Raw genomic sequence first — 22693 nt, 5'->3', positions numbered from 1 at the left:
TCCTCTATTACAGGAAACCTTGCTTGATATATTCCATTTTTACTAATGTATGTCTGCTCTGCATGCCTTCTTTCAACCATTTTGCACATATTTATTGATAGCTTATATACCAGATACTATAGTAAGTACTGGACTTGCACAAAGGAATTGTACTATCTAATTTAAAGGATATGTGCATATTCCTTAAGATGCCATCGGAATGCCTTGTAATAAGGCTTTACCAGTTTACATATATACCATGGCATATGAGGCTGCTTAGTTCTTCCACATCTTCACCACCACTAGATATTAACAGTCTTTCTCATTTTTGCCAACCTGAGGAGTGAATAATATCTTATTGCTGTTTGATAACAAATACATTTGAGGATCTTTTCTCTGTTGGCTATTTGCATTTCTTCTCAAACTTGCTTGTTGATATCCTAAGCCTGTTTTTTTTTTTTCTTTTTTTTTTTTTTTTTTGTGCAGCAAAATTGAATTTTTTCCCTTTTGGTGTACAGTACTTTGTATTTTAACACATGTATAGATTTGTGTAACCACAACCATTGTCAGGATAAAAAAAAAATTCCATCACTTCAAAAAACTCCCTCGTGCTAACCCTTTATAATCCCACTCTCCCCTCAACTATAACTTGGCAACTACTGAGCCGTTCTCCATCACTATAGTTTTACATTTTTGAGAATATCTTATAAATGAAATCACATAGTATATCACTTCTTGGAACTGGATTCTTGGACTCAGGATAATGTCTTCAGATTCAGCCAAATTGTTGCATGAATAAATCGTTCATTCTTTTGATTAAGCTGAGTAGAGTTCCATTGTACCAAAGTTTGTTTATCCATTTGCTCATTGAAGGACATTTGGGTTGTTTCCAGTTTGGGTTTATTATTATTTATTATTTAAATAAATCAGCTGCAGACATTTGGTACAGGCTTTTGTGTGAGCGGAAGTTTTTATTTTTCTAGGGTACTCAAGAGTTGGATTGTTGGCTTATAAAGTAAATGCATGTTTAACTTTATAAGAAAGTGCCAAACTATTTTCTAGAGTGACTATACCTTTTTTTTGAGATAGAGTCTCACTCTCTTGCCCAGGCTAGAGTGCAGTGGCATGATCTCGGCTCACTGCAACCTCCGCCTCCCAGGTTCAAGCGACTCTCCTGCCTCAGCCTCCTGAGTAGTTGGGATTACAGGTGCGTGCTACCATGCTCAGCTAATTTGTGTATTTTTAGTAGAGTTGGGGTTTCACCACGTTGGCCAGGCTGGTCTCAACTTCAGGCAATCCACCTACCTCAGCCTCCCAAAGTGCTGGGATTACAGATGTAAGCCATCACACCCAGCCAACTATACCATTTTATATTTCCACCAGCAACATGTCGGAGTACCCTATGCTCCATTTTCTTGGGAGTACTTGGTATTTTCATTTTAGCCATTCTAATAAGTATGTAGTAGTATATTACCTTGGCTTTAATTTGCACTCCGTAATGGCCAATAATGCTGTACATCTTTCCATGCTATTGTTTGTCATCTTTATATTCTCTTTAGCGAAGGGTCTGTTCAAGTCCACTGCCCGTATTTTAAGCAGATGGTTTCTCATTGTTGAGTTTTAAGAATTATTTTTATATTCTCAATACCAGTACTTTGTAAGATACACAATTTACAAATGTTTTCTCCTAGTCTGTTTTAGTGTCTTTTAAGAAACAAAAGCTTTTATTTTGATGAAGTCCAGTTAATCAATTTTCCTGTTACAGAATATGGTTTTGGTGTCATGTCTAAGAACTCTTCATCTTAGAGAAATCTTCAGGTCATAAAGATTTTCACTATGTTTTCTTTGTGAATATTTATAGTTCTATGCTTTACATTTAAATTTACAATAGATTTGAGGACCGTTCTTTCATCTTGTATTTTCCAGAAGAGATTGTATATAATTAGTGTTATTCTTTAATAATGGGTAGAATTAATTTGTGTAGCCATCGGGGCCTGGAGATTTCTTTCTTGGAAGGTTTTAACTATAAATTCAATTTATTTAGTAGTTATAAGACTATATATATAAATTTTTTATAAAACAGAAATCTCACCTGGAAGGACTATGTATATTATCTATTTCATTTTGCGTTATGTTTGGCGGTTTGCAGTTTTCAAAAGTTGGTCCATTTTCACAAAAATTGTTGAATTTATTGGCATAAAATTTTTTATAGTATTCCTTTATTTTTCCTTTCAGTATTTATGGGATATTTGTAGTAATGTCACATTTCATTTTGAATATTGATAATTTGTTTTCTTTTTTATTTCTGGTCAGTCTGGCTAGAAATTAATTGTATTGATCTCAAAAAACCAGCTTTTGTTTTTCATTGATAAGTTCTATCATTTCTTTCTTTTCTTCTATTTATGTGTTGTATTTATGTATTTAATTGTGCATCTATGTATTTATATAAGTATTTATATATAAATATATATTAATGTGAAAGATTAGGTTATTGATTTGATAGCTTTCTTCTGATATAAGCACTTAAAACTAAAAATTTCCCTCTACATTTTTTTATGATACATTTTATTAGGTTCAAAATATTTTCTAGAAAATGTTACCTTACTGTCTTTGCCATAGTTAACTAAATTAGGGGTAAGTATCATAACTAAAAGCTACATTATATTAGCTAGGTAAGTGACTTATGAGTAGACTAGTGTGAGAAGTCTTCTAAAATGGACAATGAGACCCAAACAAATTTGAATTTGAAATTTTCAAAAAGAAAAGAAGCAGAAACCAAGATTAGAGGTGAAGCAGAAACCTAGAAAGACTGAGTTACCTGTATGGTAGAGTCACCTCAATAGGGAATGACAGATGCCTATTTCAGAGGGAATGATAAGTTGGCTAAGTAAGACAGCAGGGTCATGAATGATGAAGAGTTCATTTTCCGTTGTTCTGTGAAAACTGTCCTTCCATCAACTGATCTGGGCCCCTGTGCTTTTCTCTTTTCCATGTAACCTTAACATCCACTTTAATTAGTTATGAAAGGAAGCTTTAATATAAATGCTTTATTGAGATATAATTCACATATCATACAATTCATCTATTGAAAGTGCACCATTAGTGGTTCTGAGTACATTTTCAGATAAAAAAACTGCAGAGAGTTTGTCATTAGTAAACCTCCGTAAGAAATGCTACAAGAGGCCTGGTGCAGTGGCTCACTTTGGGAGGTGGAGGCGGGCTAATCTTGATTTCTTGAGGTCAGAAGTTCGAGACCAGCCTGGCCAACATGGCGAAACCCTATATCTACTGAAAATACAAAAATTAGCTGGACATGGAGGTACACACTTGTAGTCTCAGCTACTTCGGAGGCTGAGGCATGAGAATTGCTTGAACCCAGGAGGTGGAGGTTGCAGCGAGCCGAGATCGTGCCACTGCACTCCAGCCTAGGCAGCAGAGTGAGATTCTGTCTCCAAAAAAAAAAAAAAAGAAATGCTAAAAGTAGTTTTTCAGGGTGATACAAAAGGATAGTAGACAACAATTCAAAACCATATGAAGAAATAACTAGAATTTACATAGGTAAATATAACAACCAATGTTGCATGTTTAAATTGTAACTCTTCTCTTTTCCATACAAATAATAAATGCATAAAGCACTAATTGTAAATCTATATTAATTTAATGGTCACACAATGTATAAAGATGTAGTTTGTGACAAACATAAAGGGGAGTGGCACTGTAAAGAAGCAAGAATTTTTGTATATTATTGACACTAAAGTCTTTTTTGTCTGATATTCATATAGCCTCTCCAGCTTTCTGTTTTTGCTATTTGTGTGATGTTTTCCATCCTTTTACTTTCAGCTTGTTTGTATCTTTGAGTCTAAAGTGTGTGTTCTAAGGCTTGGCGTGGTGGCTCGTGTTTGTAATGCTAGCACTTTGGGAAGTGCAGGTGGGTGGGTTGCTTGAGCTCAGGAGTTTGAGACCAGCCTGGGCAACGTGGCAAAACCCTGTCTCTACAAAAAATACAAAAATTAGCTGGGCATGGTGGCACACACACCTGTAGTCCCAGCTACTTGGGAGGCTAAGGTGGGAGAATCACTTGAACCTGAGAGGTGGAGGCTACAGTGAACTGAAGATCATGCCACTGCACTCCAGCTTGGGAGACCCTGTCTCAGAATAAAAAGGTGTGCATTCTGAAGACAACATGTATTGGTCATGTGTTTTTATTGGATGGGACAATCACTGTCTTTTGATTGAATTCATTAATTCATATTTAATGTTATTAATATAGTTCAGTTTATGTTTGCCATTTCAATTTTCATTTTTTATTATTCATGACGTTTTCCCTGTATTCCTCCCTTACTGCTTTTTTTTGCATTGTACGAATATTTTGGTAGTATATCTTAATTCTTTTTATGATTTTTTAATTATATAGATTTTTTAAAATTATTTTCTTAGTTGTTGCTCTAGGGCTTACTTACCATAATAGGCAGTTGACCCTTGAACAACATAGGGGTTAGGGGTACTGACACCCTACACAGTTGAAAATTTATGTATAACTTTTGATTTCCCCAAAACTTAACTACAAATAGCCTATTGTTGATCAGATGCCTTACTGATAACATAAACAGTTGGTTAATACATATTTTATATGTTGTATGTATTATATTCTGTATTCTTACAGTAAAGCAAACTACAGAAAAGAAAATGTTATTAAGAAAATTATAAGGAAAGCATATTTACTGTGCATTAAGTGAAAATTGAATAGGCTGAAGAGGAGGAGGAAGAAGAAAGGTTGGCCTTGCTGTCTTAGGGATGGTGGAGGAGGCGGAACAGGAGTCAGGAGAGGCAGACCAGATGCACTTGGTGTAACTTCGCAGAAATACATCATAATTTCTGTCTGACGTTTTTGGTTTTTCATCTCTCTAGAAATTTTTCTATATGTACCAATCCTCCTTCCACCATTTGCTTTAGTTTCACTGCCCACATTATAAAAGCGTCCATGTAAAAGAAGTCAAAAGCAGTCTTGAATAATCAGAACTCTTCTGCCAAATTGTCTAATGTCGATTTGTTTTCTGGCACTGCTTCTTCTTCATCTTTGTCCTTATCATCTGACACTGATTTGGAAGCGCTCATCTCCATCAAATCATCTTCTTTTAATTCCTCTGGGATGGTATCTATCTTGAAAAGATTGTGAATTTCTCCAGTATCCATGTCTTGAAACCCTTTACCCCCTATCTTTTTTGCCATGTCCACAGTATCTTTCATGATTTTGTTGATTGGCTCTGTTGTAAATCCTGTGAGTCATGTACAACATCTGGACATAGTTTTCTCCAGTAGGAATGTATTGTTTTGGGCTTGATGGCTTTCATGGCCCTTTTTCTCTTTCCTTTCCTTTTTCCTTTTACCTTTCCCCTTTCCTTTTTCCATCCCGTCCTGTCCATCCCTGGCCCCGGCCTTGCCCAGGCTGGAGTGCAATGGCGCGATCTTTGGCTCACTGCAAGCTCCGCCTCCCGGGTTTAAGCAATTCTCCTGCCTCAGCCTCCCAAGTAGCTGGGAGGCTCCCGTTCCCTTTCCTCTTTGTCTTTCTGTCGTTCTCTCTTTCTTTCTCTCCCTCTCTTTCTTTTTTCTCTGTCTCTTTCTCTCTCTCTTTCTTTCTTTTGCCTTCCCTCCCTCTCCCTCCTTCTCTCCCTTTCTCTTTCTTTTCCTCCCTTCCCGTCCCCTCAAATGTGATAGCATTTTGTGACTTATTCCATAACAACCATGAGCTAAACACGGTGGCTTGCACCTGTAATTCCAGCACTTTGAGAGTCCAGGTGTTCAAGACCATCATGGGAAACAGAGCAAGACACTGTCTCTATAAAAAAAAAAAAAAAATTCTCACAACGATGGTACTTTCAATAATATTATCCTCCCAGACTTTTATGGTGTCTTCCCTGTTGAAGTTCTCTTCCATAGCTTGGATCTAGAGACTGAATTAATGTTGTGTTTAGGGGCTAGTAAACCATGTCATTGCCTTCAGTGTTGAACTCAGAGGGTTCTGGATGGCCAGGGGCATTGTCCAATATCGAATTAACTGTAAAAGGCAATTCCTTATTGACAGAGTACTTCCTCACTTCAGGGAGAAAGCATCAGTGGAATCAGTTCAGAAAAAGAGTCCTCCTTGTCCAAGCTTTCTTGTTGTACAACCAGAAGACACTTCACTGGTGTTTATCTTTTTCCTTCATGGATCTGGGTTAGCAGCTTTATTAATAAGGGCAGCCCTGATCATAAACCTGACTGCATTTGCACAAAACAGTAAGGTTAGCCTGTCCCTTCCTGCCTTAAATCCTGGTGCTTGCTTCTCTTCCTTACTAATAAATGTGTTTTGTGGCAATTCTTTTTTCCAGAATAGGGGACTTTCATCTGCGTTAAATACCTATTCAGGTGGATATTCTTTCTTTTCAAGGATTTTCTTAATGATGTTGGGAAACTCAGCTGCTGCCTCTTGGTCAGCAGAAGCTATTGCTCCTGTTATCTTGACATTTTTATAGCTAAATCTCGTTCTAAATTTGTCAAACCATCTTTTGCGGACATTAAATTCTCCAACTCCCTTACTTTCTTTTGCTTTAAGTTGTCATATGACTTTGGTTTTTCTTGAATGATGTTAGAGGCTATAGATATACTTTTCTTATAGCAGCCCTGAACACTTACAGAATCTGCATGTCTAATATTACATTGAAAAGTATTTCACACACAAAAAAGCAGGGTTTTTGTGCCTGCTAGCATAGCTGCAGTGATGACTTCATGACTTTTCTTTTATTTTTTACAGTGGTCCTTACACTGGATTCATTTATCTGGAAATGGTGGGCAACCTTCAGCTGCAGACCTCAATCTATGGTACAGGTCAAGCAATTTGACTTTTTCATGTAATATCATGACTTCCAGCACCACTGATGGCTCTTTGTATGGGTCCCATGGTGTTACTCAGGGTTTACAATATTACACTAAACAAAATGAAAAATACACAAGAAATATGAAAGATCAATTTTTATTGCAATTTGCAATTTATTAGAGAGACAACTGGTGTCACATGGCATTTTAAATTGATACTTGCAATACTTGAGCTCACTGCAATAGTAGTAAGAGGTGGCTACAAAATTATTATAGTCATATAATACGTACTACAGTTAATTTTATGCAGTTATGAATTAATACTTCCTCTTTACATTTGTTTACATTTCTCTCAACTGCAAATGGATTCATATATGGTCTGTAAGTGTTTATATGTGTAAGTTTTAACGTTATAATAGAGTTTTGTATATTTTATCGTAGTAAATGATTAAATAGACTTATCTACATACACTATATGCATTCATGACAGAACTTTTTCTTTTTTTTTTTATATTTCTAGGTGATGGATTTCATCTGTGAGTTTTTTCAAATTGTCGCAAACCTCCAAAAAATTTTCGATTATAGTTATTGAAAAAGATTTGTGCATAAATGGGTTCATGCAGTTCAGACCCATGTTGTTCAAGGGTCAACTGTACATCTTAACTTTTTAGAATCTACTTCAAATGTATACTAACTTAGTTCTAGTGAGATAGATGATATATATGTCATATATATATATACATCACAGCGTGTGTGGAGAAAGAGTCTCACTCTGTCACTCAGGCTGGAGTGCAGTGGTGCCATCTCAGCTCACTGCAGCCTCGATATCCAGGCTCAAGGGATCCTTTTCTGCCACAGCCTCCTGAGTAGCTGGGACCACAGGTTTGTACCCCACACCCGGCTTTTTTACTATTATTATTATTTTTTGTAGAGACGAGGTCTCCCTATGTTGCCTATCCAGTGATATTTTAAAATGTGACTCTTGTATAGCTCTATTGATTCTGCCCCTTTTTTGTGCTATTATTTGTTACACATTGTGGAGGTAAAAGTACAATAACTTAGGTGAAAATTCACTAGAGGGATTCAACAATAGATTTAAACTAGCAGAGGAATGAATCAGCAGCCTTGGAGTGGAATCTCTGCACTACAAACATGTTGGGAGGAAGCCAGTTGGGGTCCCGGTATTTTTGGCCTGCTCCATCTGGTGTAGAGCCTCCACCTTATGAATGTGGTTTGGGCATAAGAAGGGAGCTCCAGACCTCTCTGCTGCCCAAACCTGAAACTTAGCTCCCATAACATGGAGCTGGGTGGGGGGGGGGGAAGATGTGCTGGTCACATGTTTTTCTGGAGAGATGCCATATCCCTTTGGAGCTGTAGGAAGAAGGAGTCCCTTCTTCTTCTGTATACCAACTGGAGTAGAGTTTCTGTCACACTGAGTTTGGTGGAGATGGTGAATGAGCAGTTCACTCAACTGTCCCAGACTTTCTTACCAAGATTTAGTAGATTTTCTTCAATAATGTTTCTTCATTTGATGGCCTTAGAAGAATTATAGAGGCTTTGGCCGGGCGCGGTGGCTCAAGCCTGTAATCCCAGCACTTTGGGAGGCCGAGGCGGGCGGATCACAAGGTCAGGAGATCGAGACCACAGTGAAACCCCGTCTCTACTAAAAATACAAAAAATTAGCCGGGCGCCGTGGCAGGCGCCTGTAGTCCCAGCTACTCAGGAGGCTGAGGCAGGAGAATGGCGGGAACCTGGGAGGCGGAGCTTGCAGTGAGCCGAGATCGCGCCACTGCACTCCAGCCTGGGCAACAGCGTGAGACTCCGTCTCAAAAAAAAAAAAAAGGAATTATAGAGGCTTTACATGGTGGTTTTTAAAAAATAATTTTCATTAGTTGTCGTTGATACACGGGAAAGCATGTCTATTGAACTCTACATGCTTCCATTCTCAATGTTGATCTCTTTCTTGAATTGCTTTTCTTTTTTCTTATTTGTTTATTTAATTTATATAGGTTATTGGAGAACAGGTGGTACTTGGTTACATGAGTAAGTTCTTTAGTGGTAATTTGTGAGATTTTGGTGCAACCATCATCCAAGCAGTATACACTGCACCCAGTTTGTACTCTTTTATCCCTTACCCCCTTCCCTCCCTTTCCCCTTGAATCCCCAAAGTCCACTGTGTCATTATGTCTTTGCATCCTCATAGCATAGCTCCCATTTATGAGTTACAATATACGTTTGGTTTTCCATTCCTGAGTTACTTCACTTAGAATAATAGTCTCCAGTCTCATCCAGGTTGCTGCGAGTACCATAAATTCATTCCTTTTCATGGCTGAGTAGTATTTCATCATATATATATATTACAGTTTATCCACTCATTGATTGATGGGCATTTGGGTTGGTTCCACATTTTTGCAATTGTAAGTTGTGCTGTTAAACACATGTGTGTGCAAGCATCTTTTTTGTATAACGACTTTTCCTTTGGGTAGATCCCCAGTAGTGGGATTTCTGGATCAAATGGTAGTTCTACTTTCAGTTGTTTAAGGAATCTCCACACAGTTTTCCATTGTAGTTGTACTAGTTTATGTTCCCACCAGCAGTGTAGAAGTGTTCCCTGTTCACTGCATCCATGCCAACATCTATTATTTTTTGATTTTTTGATTATGACCATTCTTGCAGGAGTAAGGTGGTATTGCATTGTGGTTTTGATTTGCAGTTCTCTGATCATTAGTGATGTTGAGCATTTTTTCATGTTTGTTGGCCATTTGTATATCTTTTGAGAATTGTCTATTCATTTCCGAAGCCCGCTTTTTGATGGGATTGTTTGTTTTTTTCTCACTAATTTGTTTGAGTTTGTTGTAGATTCTGGATATTAGTCCTTCGTCAGATGTATAGATTGTGAAGATTTTTTCCCATTCTGTGTGTTGTCTGTTTACTCTGCTGACTGTTCGTTTTGCTGTGCAAAAGCTCTTTACTTTAATTAAGTCCCAGCTATTTATTTTTGTTTTTATTGCATTTGCTTTTGGGTTCTTGGTCATGAAATTTTTGCCTAAGTCAATGTGTAGAAAGGTTTTTCTGATGCTCTCTTCTATAATTTTTATAGTTTCAGGTGTTAGATTTAAGTCTTTGATCCATCTTGAGTTGATTTTTGTATAAGGTGAGAGATGAGGATCCAATTTCATTCTCCTATATGTGGCTTGCCAATTATTGCAGAACCATTTGTTGAATAGGGTGTCTTTTCCTGACTTTATGTTTTTGTTTGCATTGTCGAACATCAGTTGGCTGTAAGTATTTGGGTTTATTTCTGGGTTCTCTATTCTGTTCCATTGGTCTACGTCCCTATTTTTATACCAGTACCATGCTGTTTTGATGACTATGGCTTATAGTATAGTTTGAAATCAGGTAATGTGATGCCTACAGAGTTGTTCTTTTTGCTTAGTCTTGCTTTGGCTATGCAGGCTCTTTTTTGGTTCCATATGAATTTTAGGATTGTTTTCCCTAATTCTGTGAAGAATGATAGTGGTTTTTTTAATGGGAATTGCATTTATTTGTAGATTGCTTTTGGCAGTATGGTCATTTTCACAATATTGATTTTACCCATTCATGAGGATGGGCTGTGTTTCCATTTGTTTGTGTCATCTATGATTTCTTTCAGCAGTGTTTTGTAGTTTTCCTTGTAGAGGTCTTTCAACTCCTTGGTTAGGTATATTCCCTAGTTTATTTTTTATTTTATTTTTTTGCAGCTATTGTAAAAGAGGTTGAATTCTTGATTTGATTCTCAGCTCTGTTGCTGTTGGTGTATAGAAGAGCTACTGATTTGTGTACATTAATTTTGTATTGGGAAACTTTGCTGAAAAACTTTCTTTTATCAGTTCTAGGAGCTTTTTGGAGGAGTCTTTAGGGTTTAGGTGAACAATCATATCATCAGCAAACAGCGACAGTTTGACTTCCTCTTTCCTGATTTGGGTGCTCTTTATTTCTTTCTCCTGTCTTGATTGCTCTGGCTAGGACTTCCAGCACTATATTGGAGAGGAGTGGTAAGAGTGGGCATCCTTGTTTTGTTCCAGTTCTTTTAGGGAGTGCTTTCAACTTTTCCCCATTCCATATTATGTTGGCTGTGGGTTTGTCATAGATGGCTTTTATTACATTGAGATATGTCCCTTGTATGCTGATTTTGCTGAGAGTTTTAATCATGAAAGGATGCTGGATTTTGTGGAGTGCTTTTTCTGCATCTATTGAGATGATCATGTGATTTCTGTTTTTGATTCTGTTTATGTGGTATATCATATTAATTGACTTGCATATGTTAAACCATCCCTGCATTCCTGATATGAAAACCACTTGATCATGGTAGATTATCTTTTTGATATGTTGCTGGATTCAGTTAGCTAGTATTTTGTTAAGAATTTTAGCACCTATATTCATCAGGGATATTGGTCTGTGGTTTTCTTTTTTGGTTGTGTCCTTTCCTGGTTTTGATATTAGAGTGATACTGGCTTCATAGAATGATTTAGGGAGGGTTCTGTCTTGTGGAATAGTGTCAATAGCATTGGTACCAATTCTTCTTTGAATGTCTGGTAGAATTCTGCTGTGAATCCTTCTGGTCCTGGACTTTTTGTTGTTGGTAATTTTTTTTATTACCATTTCAGTCTTGCTGCTTGTTACTGGCCTGTTCAGAGTATCTAATTCTCCCTGATTTAGGCTAGGAACATTGTATCTTTCCATGAATTTATTCATCTCCTCTAGGTTTCAAGTTTATGCACATAAAGGTGTTTATAGTAGCCTTGAATGATCTTTTGTATTTCTGTGGTGTCAGTTGTGATATCTCCCGTTTTCATTTCTAACTGAGCTTATTTGGATTTTATCTCTTTTTTTTCTTGGTTAATCATGCTAATGGTCTATCAGTTTTGTTTATCTTTTCAAAGAACCAGCTTTTTGCTTCATTTATCTTTTGCATTTTTTTTTTGTTTGTTTCAATTACATTTAGTTCTGCTCTGATCTTGGTTATTTCCTTTCTTCTGCTGGGTTTGGGTTTGATTTGTTCTTGTTTCTCTAGTTCCTTGAGATGTGACCTTATATTGTCTGTTGGTGCTCTTTCAGACTTTTTGATGTAGGCATTTAGGGCTATGAACTTTTTTCTTAGCACCATCTTTGCTGTATCCCAGAGGTTTTGATAGGTTATTTCAGTATTGTTGTTCAGTTCAAAGAATTTTTAAATTTCCATCTTGATTTCATTTTTGACCCAGTGATCATTCAGGAGCAGGTTATTTAATTTCCATGTATTTGCATGATTTTGAAGGTTCCTTTTGGAGTTGATTTCCAGTTTTATTCCACTGTGGTCTGAGAGAGTGCTTGATATAATTTCAATTTTCTTGAGTTTATTGAGGCCCATTTTGTGGCTTATCATACGGTCTGTCTTGGAGAATGTTCCATGTGCTGTTTAATAGAATGTGTATTCTGCAGTTGTTGGGTACAATGTTCTATAAATATCTGTTAAGTTCATTTGTTCCAGGGTATAGTTTAAATTGTTTCTTTGTTGACTTTATCTTGATGACGTGTCTAATGCTGTCAGTGGAGTATTGAAGTCCCCCACTATTATTGTGTTGCTGTCTAGCTCATTGCTTAGATCTATTAGTAATTGTTTTATAAATTTGGGAGTTCCAGTGTTAGGTGCATATGTTTAGGATTGTGATATTTTCCTGTTAGACAAGGCCTTTTGTCATTATATAATGTTCCTCTATGTCTTTTTAAACTGCTGTTACTTTAAAGTTTGTTTTATCTGATATAAGAATAGCTACTCCTGCTTGCTTTTGGTGTCCATTTGCATGGATTATCTTTTACCATCCCTTTACCTTAAGTTTATATGAGTCCTTATGTGCTACGTGTGTCTCTTGAAGGCAGCAGATAGTTGGTTGGTGAATTCTGGTCCATTCTGCAATTCTGTATCTTTTAAGTGGAGCATTTAGGCCATTTACATGCAACATGATTACTGAGATGTGAGGTACCATTCTGTTCATTAATTGTTTCATACGTTGTCAGTAGACCTTGGGTTGGTTTGTTTTTGTTTGTTTTATAGGTCCTGTAAGATTTATGGTTTAAGGAGGTTCTGTTTCGATGTGTTTCCAGGTTTTGTTTCAAGATTTAGAGCTCCTTTTAGCAGTTCTTGTAGTGCTGGTTTGGTTGTTGGGAATTCTCTCAGCATTTGTTTGTGTGAAAAAGACTATTTTTCCTTCATTTATTAAGCTTAGTTTTGCTGGGTACAAAATTCTTGGCTGATAATTACTTTTTTGTTTTTTTGTTTTTGTTTTTGTTTTTTTGAGATGGAGTCTCGCTCTGCCGCTCAGTCTGGAGTGCAATGCTGTGATGTCAGCTCACTGCAACCTCTGTCTCCCGGTTTCAAGCAATTTTCCTGCCTCAGCCTCCTGAGTAGCTGGGATCACAGATGTGTGTCACCACTACCAGCTAATTTTTGTATTTTTAGTAGAGACAGGGTTTCACCATGTTGGCCAGGCTGGTCTCAAACTCCTAACTTTGTGATCTGCCCACCTCGGCCTCCCAAAGTGCTGGGATTACAGGCGTGAGCCACCACGCCTGGCCTATTGGCTGATAATTGTTTTGAGGACACTGACGATAGGGCCCCAATCACTTCTAGGTTGTAGGGTTTCTGCTGAGAAATGTGCTGTTAATCTGATAGGTTTCCCTTACCTGGTGTTTTTGCCTCACAACTCATAAGATTCTTTCCTTTGTCTTAACTTTATATAACCTGATGACAAGATGCCTGGGTGATGATCTTTTTGCGATGAATTTCCCAGGTGTTCTTTGAGTTTGTGGTATTTGGGTGTCTAGTTCTCTAGTAAGACCAGGGAAGTTTTCCTCAATTATTCCCCCAAATATGTTTTCCAAACTTTTAGATTTCTCTTCTTTTTCAGGAATGCTGATTATTCTTAGGTTTGGTCATTTAACATAATCTCAGACTTCTTGGAGGCTTGCTTTGCTCATATTTTCTTACTCTTTTTTCTTTTTGTTGGATTGGGTCAATTCAAAAACCTTGTCTTCGAGCTCTGAAGTTCTTTCTTCTGCTTGTTTGATTGTGTTGCTGAGACTTTCCAGAGCATTTTGCATTTCTGTAAGTGCGTCCATTGTTTCCTGAAGTTTTTACTGTTTTTTATTTATGCTACCTATTTCATTGAATATTTTGCCCTTCACTTCTTGTATCATTTTAAAAAATTTCCTTACATTGGCCTTTGCCTTTCTCTGGTGCCTCTCTGATTAGCTTAATAACTAACCTTCTGAATGCTTTTCAGGTAGCTCATGGATTTCTTCTTGGTTTGATTCCATTGCTGGTGAGCTAGTGTTATTTTGGGGAGGTATTGAAGAACCTTGTTTTATCATATTACCAGAGCTGGTTTTCTGGTTCCTTCTCATTTGGGTAGGCTCTTGTCAGGGAAGGTCTAGGGCTTAAGGCTGTTGTTCAGATTCTTTTGTCCCGTGGGTGTTTCCTTGATGTAGTACTCTCCCCCTTTTCCTAGGGATGTGGCTTCCTGAGAGCTGAGCCGTAGTGATTGTTATCTCTTTTCTGGATCTAGTTACCCAGCAAGTCTGCCAGGCTCCCTGGTGGTACTGGGGGTTGTCTGCACAGAGTCCTGTGATGTGAACTGTCTGTGGGTCTCTCAGCAATGGATACTGGCACCTGCTCTGGTGGAAGTAGCAGCGTTGAAATGGACTCTGTGAGGGTCCTTAGCTTTGGTTGATTAGTATACTATTTTTGTAGTGGTTGGCCTCCTGCTGGGAGGTGGTGCTTTCAAGAGAGCATCAGCTGTGATAGTATGGGGAGGAACAGGTGGTGGGAGGGGCCCTAAAACTCACAAATACGAAGAGTATGTGCCCTTTGTCTTTAGTTACCAGGGTAGGTAGGGAAGGACAATTAGGTGGGGAAAGGGCTAGGTGCGTCTGACCTCAGACTCTACTTGGGCAAGTCTTGCTGCACCTGCTGTGGGAGATGGGGGTGCGGTTCCCAGGTCAATGGAGTTATGTTCCTAGGAGGATTACGGCTGCCTCTCCTGTGTCATGCAGGTTGTCAGGGAAGTTGGGGGAAAGGCAGCAGTCAAGGCCTCACCCAGCTCCCACGCAACCCAAAGGGCCAGTCTAACTCCCACTGTGCTCCCCACAACAGCACTGAGTCTGTTCCCAGGCAGTGGGCGAGCAGGCCTGAGAACTTGCCCCAGGCTACCTGCCTCCCAGCTATGGAAGTAAGTAGGGCTTTCCTTCTTCCCCTGCCTGTGGAGTCTGCACACTAGATTCATGTCCTAGCCTGTGTTCTGGCCAGAAGACTTCTTGATTGGTTCAATTTGTTACAAAGTTCAGCTGGAGGTTTCCTTTTCCCTGTGACTTTTTCCCAGTGCCTCTGGCAGCCCTCCTCAAGGACCCCTGTGAGGCGAGGCAGAAATGGCTTGCTGGAAGACCCAGTGAGCCTACAGGGCTTTTCCTGCTGCTTCCTCTACCCCTGTATTTCATTTGGCTCTCTAAATAGACTCAGCTCCAGGTAAGGTCAGAATCTTCTAGACCTTCAGGTTCCCCAGTGGGGGTGTGTGTTTGGGGGCAGATGATCTCCCTTTCCCACTTCCACAGTTTGGGCACTCACAGTATTTGGGGGGTGTCTCCTGGGTCCTGCAGGAGCAATCCACTTCCTTCAGAGGGTCTGTGAGTTCTCTTGGCTTTCCTAATGTATTCTTGCAGTCACTCTGGAGCAAAAGTTCACGATGTGAGCCTCCAAACGCTGCTCTGTCCGTCCAAGTAGGAGCTGCAGTCTCATCCTGCCTCCTCTCCGCCATGATTTTCCGTATCTCGAATTGTTTTTGTAGCTAGCGTGTAGACTGTGTACACAGGGCTATCAGGGTAAGAGGTTCATAGGATGATGATCCTGCAGGTAAGGGATCATTATTTTATGCTTGAGGAAGCTAATTATTAATACTGCTTTAGTTGGACTCAAGTCAAAATATGTATTGTTTCTAAATCCCAGCTCATTTTCCACTGATTGATGTATAATGATTTTGAGTCATGGTTTTAATGACTTGATTTCATAGTCTTCATATATTAGTTATGTACTGCTGTATTAAAGATTACCCAAAACCTTAATGGCTTAAAACAATATGTTTTTTATCCTCATCTATGAGTCAGGAATTCAGAGGTAACTTAGCTAGGCAGTTGTTGCTCAGTGTCTCTCAAGAAATTGCTTGGAGGATATCGACCTAAGCTATAGTCAACTGAAAGCTTAATTGAGGCTGGAGGTTCTGTATCCAAAGTGGCTCACTGAAATGGCTGGCAATTTTCTTTCTTTTTCCTCTCCTTTTTTTTGAGGGGGGTGCTGGGGAGCAGGGCCTTGCTCTTTCACCCAGACTGGAGTGAATGCTGTGATCATAGCTCACTGCAGCCTGGAACTCCTGGGTTCAAGTGATCCTTCTTCCTCAGCCTCCCAAGTAACTGGGACTACAGATAAGCCACCATGCCTGGCTAATTTTTAAGATAATTTTTTGTAAAGACGGGGTCTTGCTATGTTGCCTAGACTGGTCTTGAACTCAGGCCTACCAAAGTACTGGGATTATAATCATGAGCCACTGCACCTGGCCCACCTTATGGGCTTCTGTTTAACGGCTATTTGGATGTTCTCACAACATGGCAGCTGGCTTTCTTGAGGGTAAGTAATCCAGGAGCTAGGAACCGTCAGGCAGAAGCTCTGCTTTTTATGATGTAGCCTTGGAAGTCACATAGCATCACTTCCACCACATTATCTTCGTTAAAAACAATTTACTAAGTCTGACTCACATTCAAGGGAAAGGGAGTTAGGCTCCACCTCTTGAACTGAAGTGTATTAAAGAAATTTATGAACATATTTTAAAACTACCTTAACAAGAAGAGACAAACTGATTTCTGTTTGCCATTGCATTATCTTTGATTAAAACTCAGAAAAATAACTGCTTGTTTTCTTGAGTTTCTGAACGTCTCCATGTATTATGTCTGGTTGCACCTTATAGTTTCCAAAATTTAAGGATCAGTTAGAATCAAGTTTTCTTGATATTTTTGTCCTTTTTCTGGACAGGAAATGACTCTGGGATTTCTCACACTTTTCATCATGGCCCTTTGTCTATTCCAATACTTAGATTTAGTTTCTAAAAACAAAAAGGCCATAGTTGCCCCCAGATCCTATTTATTAGGATACTTGCACTTGAGCTGAAATGGTGATGAGATTCTCTGTGTCATTGAGACAAAGCCCCATTTATGTTAACAAAGTTTGTGATGACTGTTCTGTTTTCTAATCAGGTGTTGAGCTGTGACTGTGCTGAGCAGGCAGAAGCTGAGCTCTGGATAGAGCTGCTCAATGCTTGTTGTCTGGCCAATCAGAAAACAGAGTGGGTGAGGGAAGAAAGTGGGGAATTGTGGAAGAAGATGATGTGCAGTAGGATAGATTTGTTTTCCTTGTCAAGAATATTGACATTTTTAAATAGGAATGAGGATTTATTGAAATAATCCACATGACTACAAGGCATAAAAACTTGGATATAGTAGACTCTAAGATAAAAAATATTTTTCTGGCCAGTTGCGGTGGCTTACACCTGTAATTCCAGCACTTTGGGAGGCCGAAGTGGGCAGATCACCTGAGGTCGGGAATTTGAGACCAACCTGGCCAACATGGCAAAACCCTGTCTCTACTAAAAAATACAAAAATTAGCTAGGCATGGTGGCTCATGCCTGTAATTCCAGCCACTTAGGAGGCTGAGGTACAAGAATTGCTTGAACCTGGGAGGCAGAGGTTGCAGTGAGCTGAGATTGTGCCACTGTACTCCAGCCTGGGTGACAGAGTAAGACTCTGTCTCCAAAAACAAAAAAGAAATTTTCTTAGGAATGCCATAAACTGGTGAGCATTTTTCAGTTTGTGGATTTCCAGACTCACATCTTATGGTAAAGCTAATTTAGTCCCCTTTCTTCCCACATTTTACATGGAAGAAATCTGAAATCCAGTGAAGTTAGTATCAGTGAAGGAGCTAGAGGGATAACTCTTGGGATCTCTAATCCAGTTTTTTATTCAGTGTTATGCATTGTCTTAAATGGCCTCTAAGGCTTTGTGTGGTCTGCTCCCTTGATAGTTCTTCATCCTCATCTCATCCTTCCTCTTCATTCTTCCTCATCTAAGCTGGCCTTCTTGTTAGTCCTGAAATACATTTTGCCTCAGGGCTTTGGCACTTGATGTTTCTTCTGGTTTGAAAACTCTTCTTCCAGATATCTACGTGTCTTTTCCCTGTCTTCCTTTATATCTCTGCTCAGATATCACCTTATCTGAGATTTCCCTGACTACTCTATCTAAAGCATTCCCCAGTCCCTGCCTCATCATTTCCCCCTAACATAACCCCCTAACATTTCCTGTAATGTAGTATTTTTAAAAATTTTACATTACCACATTATATATTTATTATTTATTTCACTAAAATGTAAATTCTATGAAGGCAGGTATTTGATAACTTGTATCTTCCAGTTCTTAGAACAGTGACAGAGAGTAAATATTCAATGTAATGTAAGTCAAATTATGTTACTCCTTTGCTCAAAACCTTCTTGTTTTATTCACAGTAAAAAACCAAAGCCTTCAAAATGGCCTATGTTATGGACAGAATTTTGTCCTCCCCAAATTTATATACTGAAGCCCTAACTCCCCATACACCTCAGAATGTGGCTATATTTGGAGATTGGACTTTTAAAGAGGTGATTATGATTAAATGAGGTCATAATGGTGGGGCCCTAATCCAATATGATTAGTGTTCTTATAAGAAGAGGAAGATGCATGTGCATAGAGAAAAGACCATGTGAGGACACAGTGGGAAGGCAGCCAACTGCAAGCCAAGGAGAGAATTGTCAAGAGAAACCAAACCTGTTAATACCGTGACTGTGGACTTGCAGCCTCCAGAATGGAGAGAAATAATTTCTGTTGTCTAAGCCACCGAACTTGTGATTTGTTACAGCAGCCCTAGCACACTAATACAGCAAGTGTTTCCAGCTCCCCTCCACCTCATCTCCCATGTCCTCTCTTAATAATGCTGTTGTGGCCTCTTTGGCCTTTCGGCTTTCTCAAGTACAGCAAGCTGGCATTCACCTCAGAGCTTTTACATTTTACTTTCACTCTTCCTGGAATACTCTTCCTCCTAGATTCTGTACTGCTTATTCACACACTTGTCAGATTTCTGCTCCAATGTTGCCTTCTTAGTGATGCCTTTCTTGACCATCTCATTTCAGATTGCAGCCTCTGTTATGTGTCCTGGTCTTGCTTTGTTTTCCTCCATAGCATTTGTCACCATTTGACATACTATAAATGTACTTGTTAATTGTCTGTCTCCCTGATCAAGGCTGTATGTGCCATGAGGGCAGGAATGAGTGTTGCCTTTTGGTTTGCTACTCCTTGGTGGCTAGAATAGTTCCAGGCACAGAGTGCACCCTCAAGTAATATTTTGTTCTGCGGTATTTTATGTGAGGGTCAGTCAGGTGTGGCCACAAGAGGAGTTCCAGGAGAAGCTCAGGGAAACAAAGTTTACTATGCTCATAGGTCCTAAAAGCAGGAAGCATGCTCTGCCATACAGGGCCACATGAGGAAACACCCAAGTCCATCAGGAGGCAGAAGGGGCAGGAACGAGTGGCAAGAGGAGGAGCCCAGGCCAAGGCCTTTATTGGAGTTTCTCAGGGAAAGGCAAGACAGAGCAGGGTAAACAGCTCAGGACTGGCTAGTTTGAATCATTTCCGCAGGCTCTTAGCTATAGAAGTGGTCTGTAGTTGCCTGGTAACCTGCCCCTGGGACGACTAAGGCAGAGGAATATTGCCTCCTGGGGTATACCGGCCTGATAGAGGAAGATGGCTCTGTATTGGTAGTTTGCATATCAAAGTCAAGCTCCGGCTGAACTTTGCCTTCTCTAAGAATTGGCTAGCCCCAGGAGTGGCAATTTCTCCCCAGCCAGAAAGGTTAATAAGATGTCAAACATCATAATATACAGAAAATAAAAACATAAACAATACATATTTACTGGCTCAGTTAATGAAATGGCCCTGACTCACAGGTAGACAAATAGATCGTTAAACCAGACTGGAAGGGCTGTAAATCCATTTTTATACATGGAAACGCAATAGTTTTTGTTGTTTGCTTTTTAAGGGGAAGATATATTTCAATTATGTGAAAAAGAATGGTTTACTTAACATCTGGAACCTTCATGATTGCCTTTATTCATTTGGAAGAAAATGAAGCTAGATCTACCTCATACCATAAAAATTATGTTAGATTGATTAACATCTAAATGTAAGAAATAAAATTGTGAAGTTGTAAACAAAAGTGAACAATTGTGAACAACTGTGAAGTTTAGATAACTTAGGAGAATTTTGTGTAATTTCTGGGTGTGTATGCTTCAAGGGAGTGGGATGAAAAGAAAACTCAGAAGTCATAAATGAAAAGATTGATTTGATTTAATGAACATTTAGTTTATAATAGCAAAAGGTAGAAACAAAATTTCAGTGAGGAGAAACTAATTGCCACATATTTGACAAATACATATATAGTGAGAGCTACCTCTGATAAGAGACAATCACTTCACTAGAAATATGCACAAAGAATATGAAAAGGAGTTATTTTAAATGAAGAAATACACATGACTCCTGCCAAAGACTGGACACGGGAGCCTGGCTGGGAGCTCACCCTCGGTCCCTCCTTGTGTTGCCAATTTATTAGCAGCAGATAAACCAGTTAAATGGAGACTTAAAAAAAAAAAAAGAAAAAAGAAGTACACCTGTCTAGTAGATATGAAAAGATGCTCGACAGTGACACACACACACACACACACACACACACACACACACACTCATCAGAGTCATTCATTCTTGCAAGAAATATTTGCTGATTTTCTACTATGTATCAAGTATCATTCTCTGTATTGGAAATAAAGCAGTGAAGAAAACAGACAAATATCCCTGACCTCAGGGAGCTTACATTTCTAGTGGAGGAAGATGGAGAAGAAACAAATAAATAAATAATCGGTATATTGGAAGGTGATAAGTGCTGTGCAAATAAATAAAGTCATATAAGGGGCCCACGTAAAGGAAATGAAAGAAATTTCGTAAGTTACTTTGCCTAACTCTAGGGAAATGTTTGAAAATCTAGATGAAATGAATGCTTTTCAAGCAAAATATAAATTACCAAATTCATCGTGGAAGAGAGAGAAATTCTTACCCAACTAAATATCATAAAGTATCAAGAGAAAATTAGAGAAGAACAACTCTCAGAAAAAGCACCAAACAAGATATTTCAAAGGTGAATTATTTCAAACTTTAAAGAACAGATAGAAGTCCAATGATATTTAAAGTATTTCAGGTTTGAGAAAGAAGTGAGTTTGTAGGGAAATGGTTCTTTTCTTTTCTTTTTTTTTTTTTTTTTGAGACAAAGTCTGACTCTGTTGCCCAGGCTGGAGTGCAGTGGCACGATCTCACCTCACTGCAACCTCTGCCTCCTGGGTTCATGTGATTCTCCTGCCTCAGCCTCCCAAGTAGCTGGGATTACAGGCACACACCACCAAAGCCAGCTAAGTTTTGTATTTTTAGTAGAGATCGTGTTTCACTATGTTGGTCAGGCTGGTCTCGAACTCCTGACCTCGTGATTCACCCACCTCGGCCTCCCAAAGTGCTGGGATTACAGGCATGAGCCACCCTGCCCGACCTATTTTCTTACATATTTAGTGGAAGCGACACTTTGTAGAAACTTTTTGGGAAGTTTTCCTACAACACCTATTAAAATTAAATGTATGTACACACATACACATTTAATCTAGCAGTCCCACTGTGATGATTCTAGCCTTTAGAAATTAAAGCATCATTTGGTAAGTCTTTGTATACAGCAATGTTTGTAGTAGCAGAAAGACTGGAAACAACTTCAGTGTTCAACAACAGGTTGAATAATTGCTGAGGCAGCTATACTATGAATATTATATAATTATTTTAAAAAGGATTATATGGTTTACTTGGAGAAATGTCAGTAATCAGAAAAGTAAATAGCTAATGTGCGAAAAAAGAAGACATTTCCTGTTACATGCAAATAATGTGTTTGTATGACTATGAAGAAATGTGTAGAAGGAAACTTATTAAATGTTAACATGGGTTATTTGGTGTTTAGGGGGCACTTGTTGGCTTTTTCTTTGTTTTTAGTTTGTTGTCCCTAGCAGGATTTTTAGTTTGAAATGAAAATCCGATTAAGATATCTTTTTAAAACTTTTCTTTTGAGTCTTTCAAATGCTTGTTTTAATGTGAATAAAAGAAATGCATCTGCTTGAGTGCTAGGTAAAACCGATGTGTGAGACTCAGGGTGGGTGGTGTGATTTGTGTGGTATGCATAAGGCAGGGCTTGTAGCTTTACCAGATTTTGTCCAATGACTGGGTTTTCATATTGGTGTAGTATAGTCACCTTGAGAAGATAAAACATTACATAACACAGTTCTTTAACTTCTGTCATCCCAAGGTTTTTCATGGGTAAAATGAGGATTACGAATACCTACCATACAGATAGGGCTTTTTATTGTGAAATGACAACAGGATTTTCAGAGTGTTAAAGTTTTAGCTGAATAAGCTTTAGTTGAATTCTAATTTACAGTTTTGAGTAGCAATGACACACATCATTGCCATAGGGATCAAAAGGTGCAAGGTGACAGGATAAAAGCAGGCAAAATCTTGACCATACAAAGCATTATATTATGTACTACGCGTGAGTATAATCTGTTATAATATAATGTTATTGTTATTATTATTATTATTTGAGATGGAGTCTCACTCTGTTGCCCAGGCTGGAGTGCAGTGG

General features: G+C 38.7%; 1 protein-coding gene across 9 annotated transcripts in view; it reads left to right on the top strand.

The window, feature by feature from the left end:
• ZNF638 (zinc finger protein 638) overlaps positions 1–22693 on the top strand; it is a 162218-nt gene that overhangs the window by 39428 nt on the left and 100097 nt on the right. The window lies entirely within an intron of this gene.

This window comes from Macaca fascicularis, chromosome 13 (genome assembly GCF_037993035.2).
Source record: "Macaca fascicularis isolate 582-1 chromosome 13, T2T-MFA8v1.1".
In the NCBI taxonomy this organism is placed as follows: domain Eukaryota; kingdom Metazoa; phylum Chordata; class Mammalia; order Primates; family Cercopithecidae; genus Macaca; species Macaca fascicularis.
Note: the sequence above shows the minus strand (reverse complement) of the source record. Positions and strands in the feature narration are given on the sequence as shown.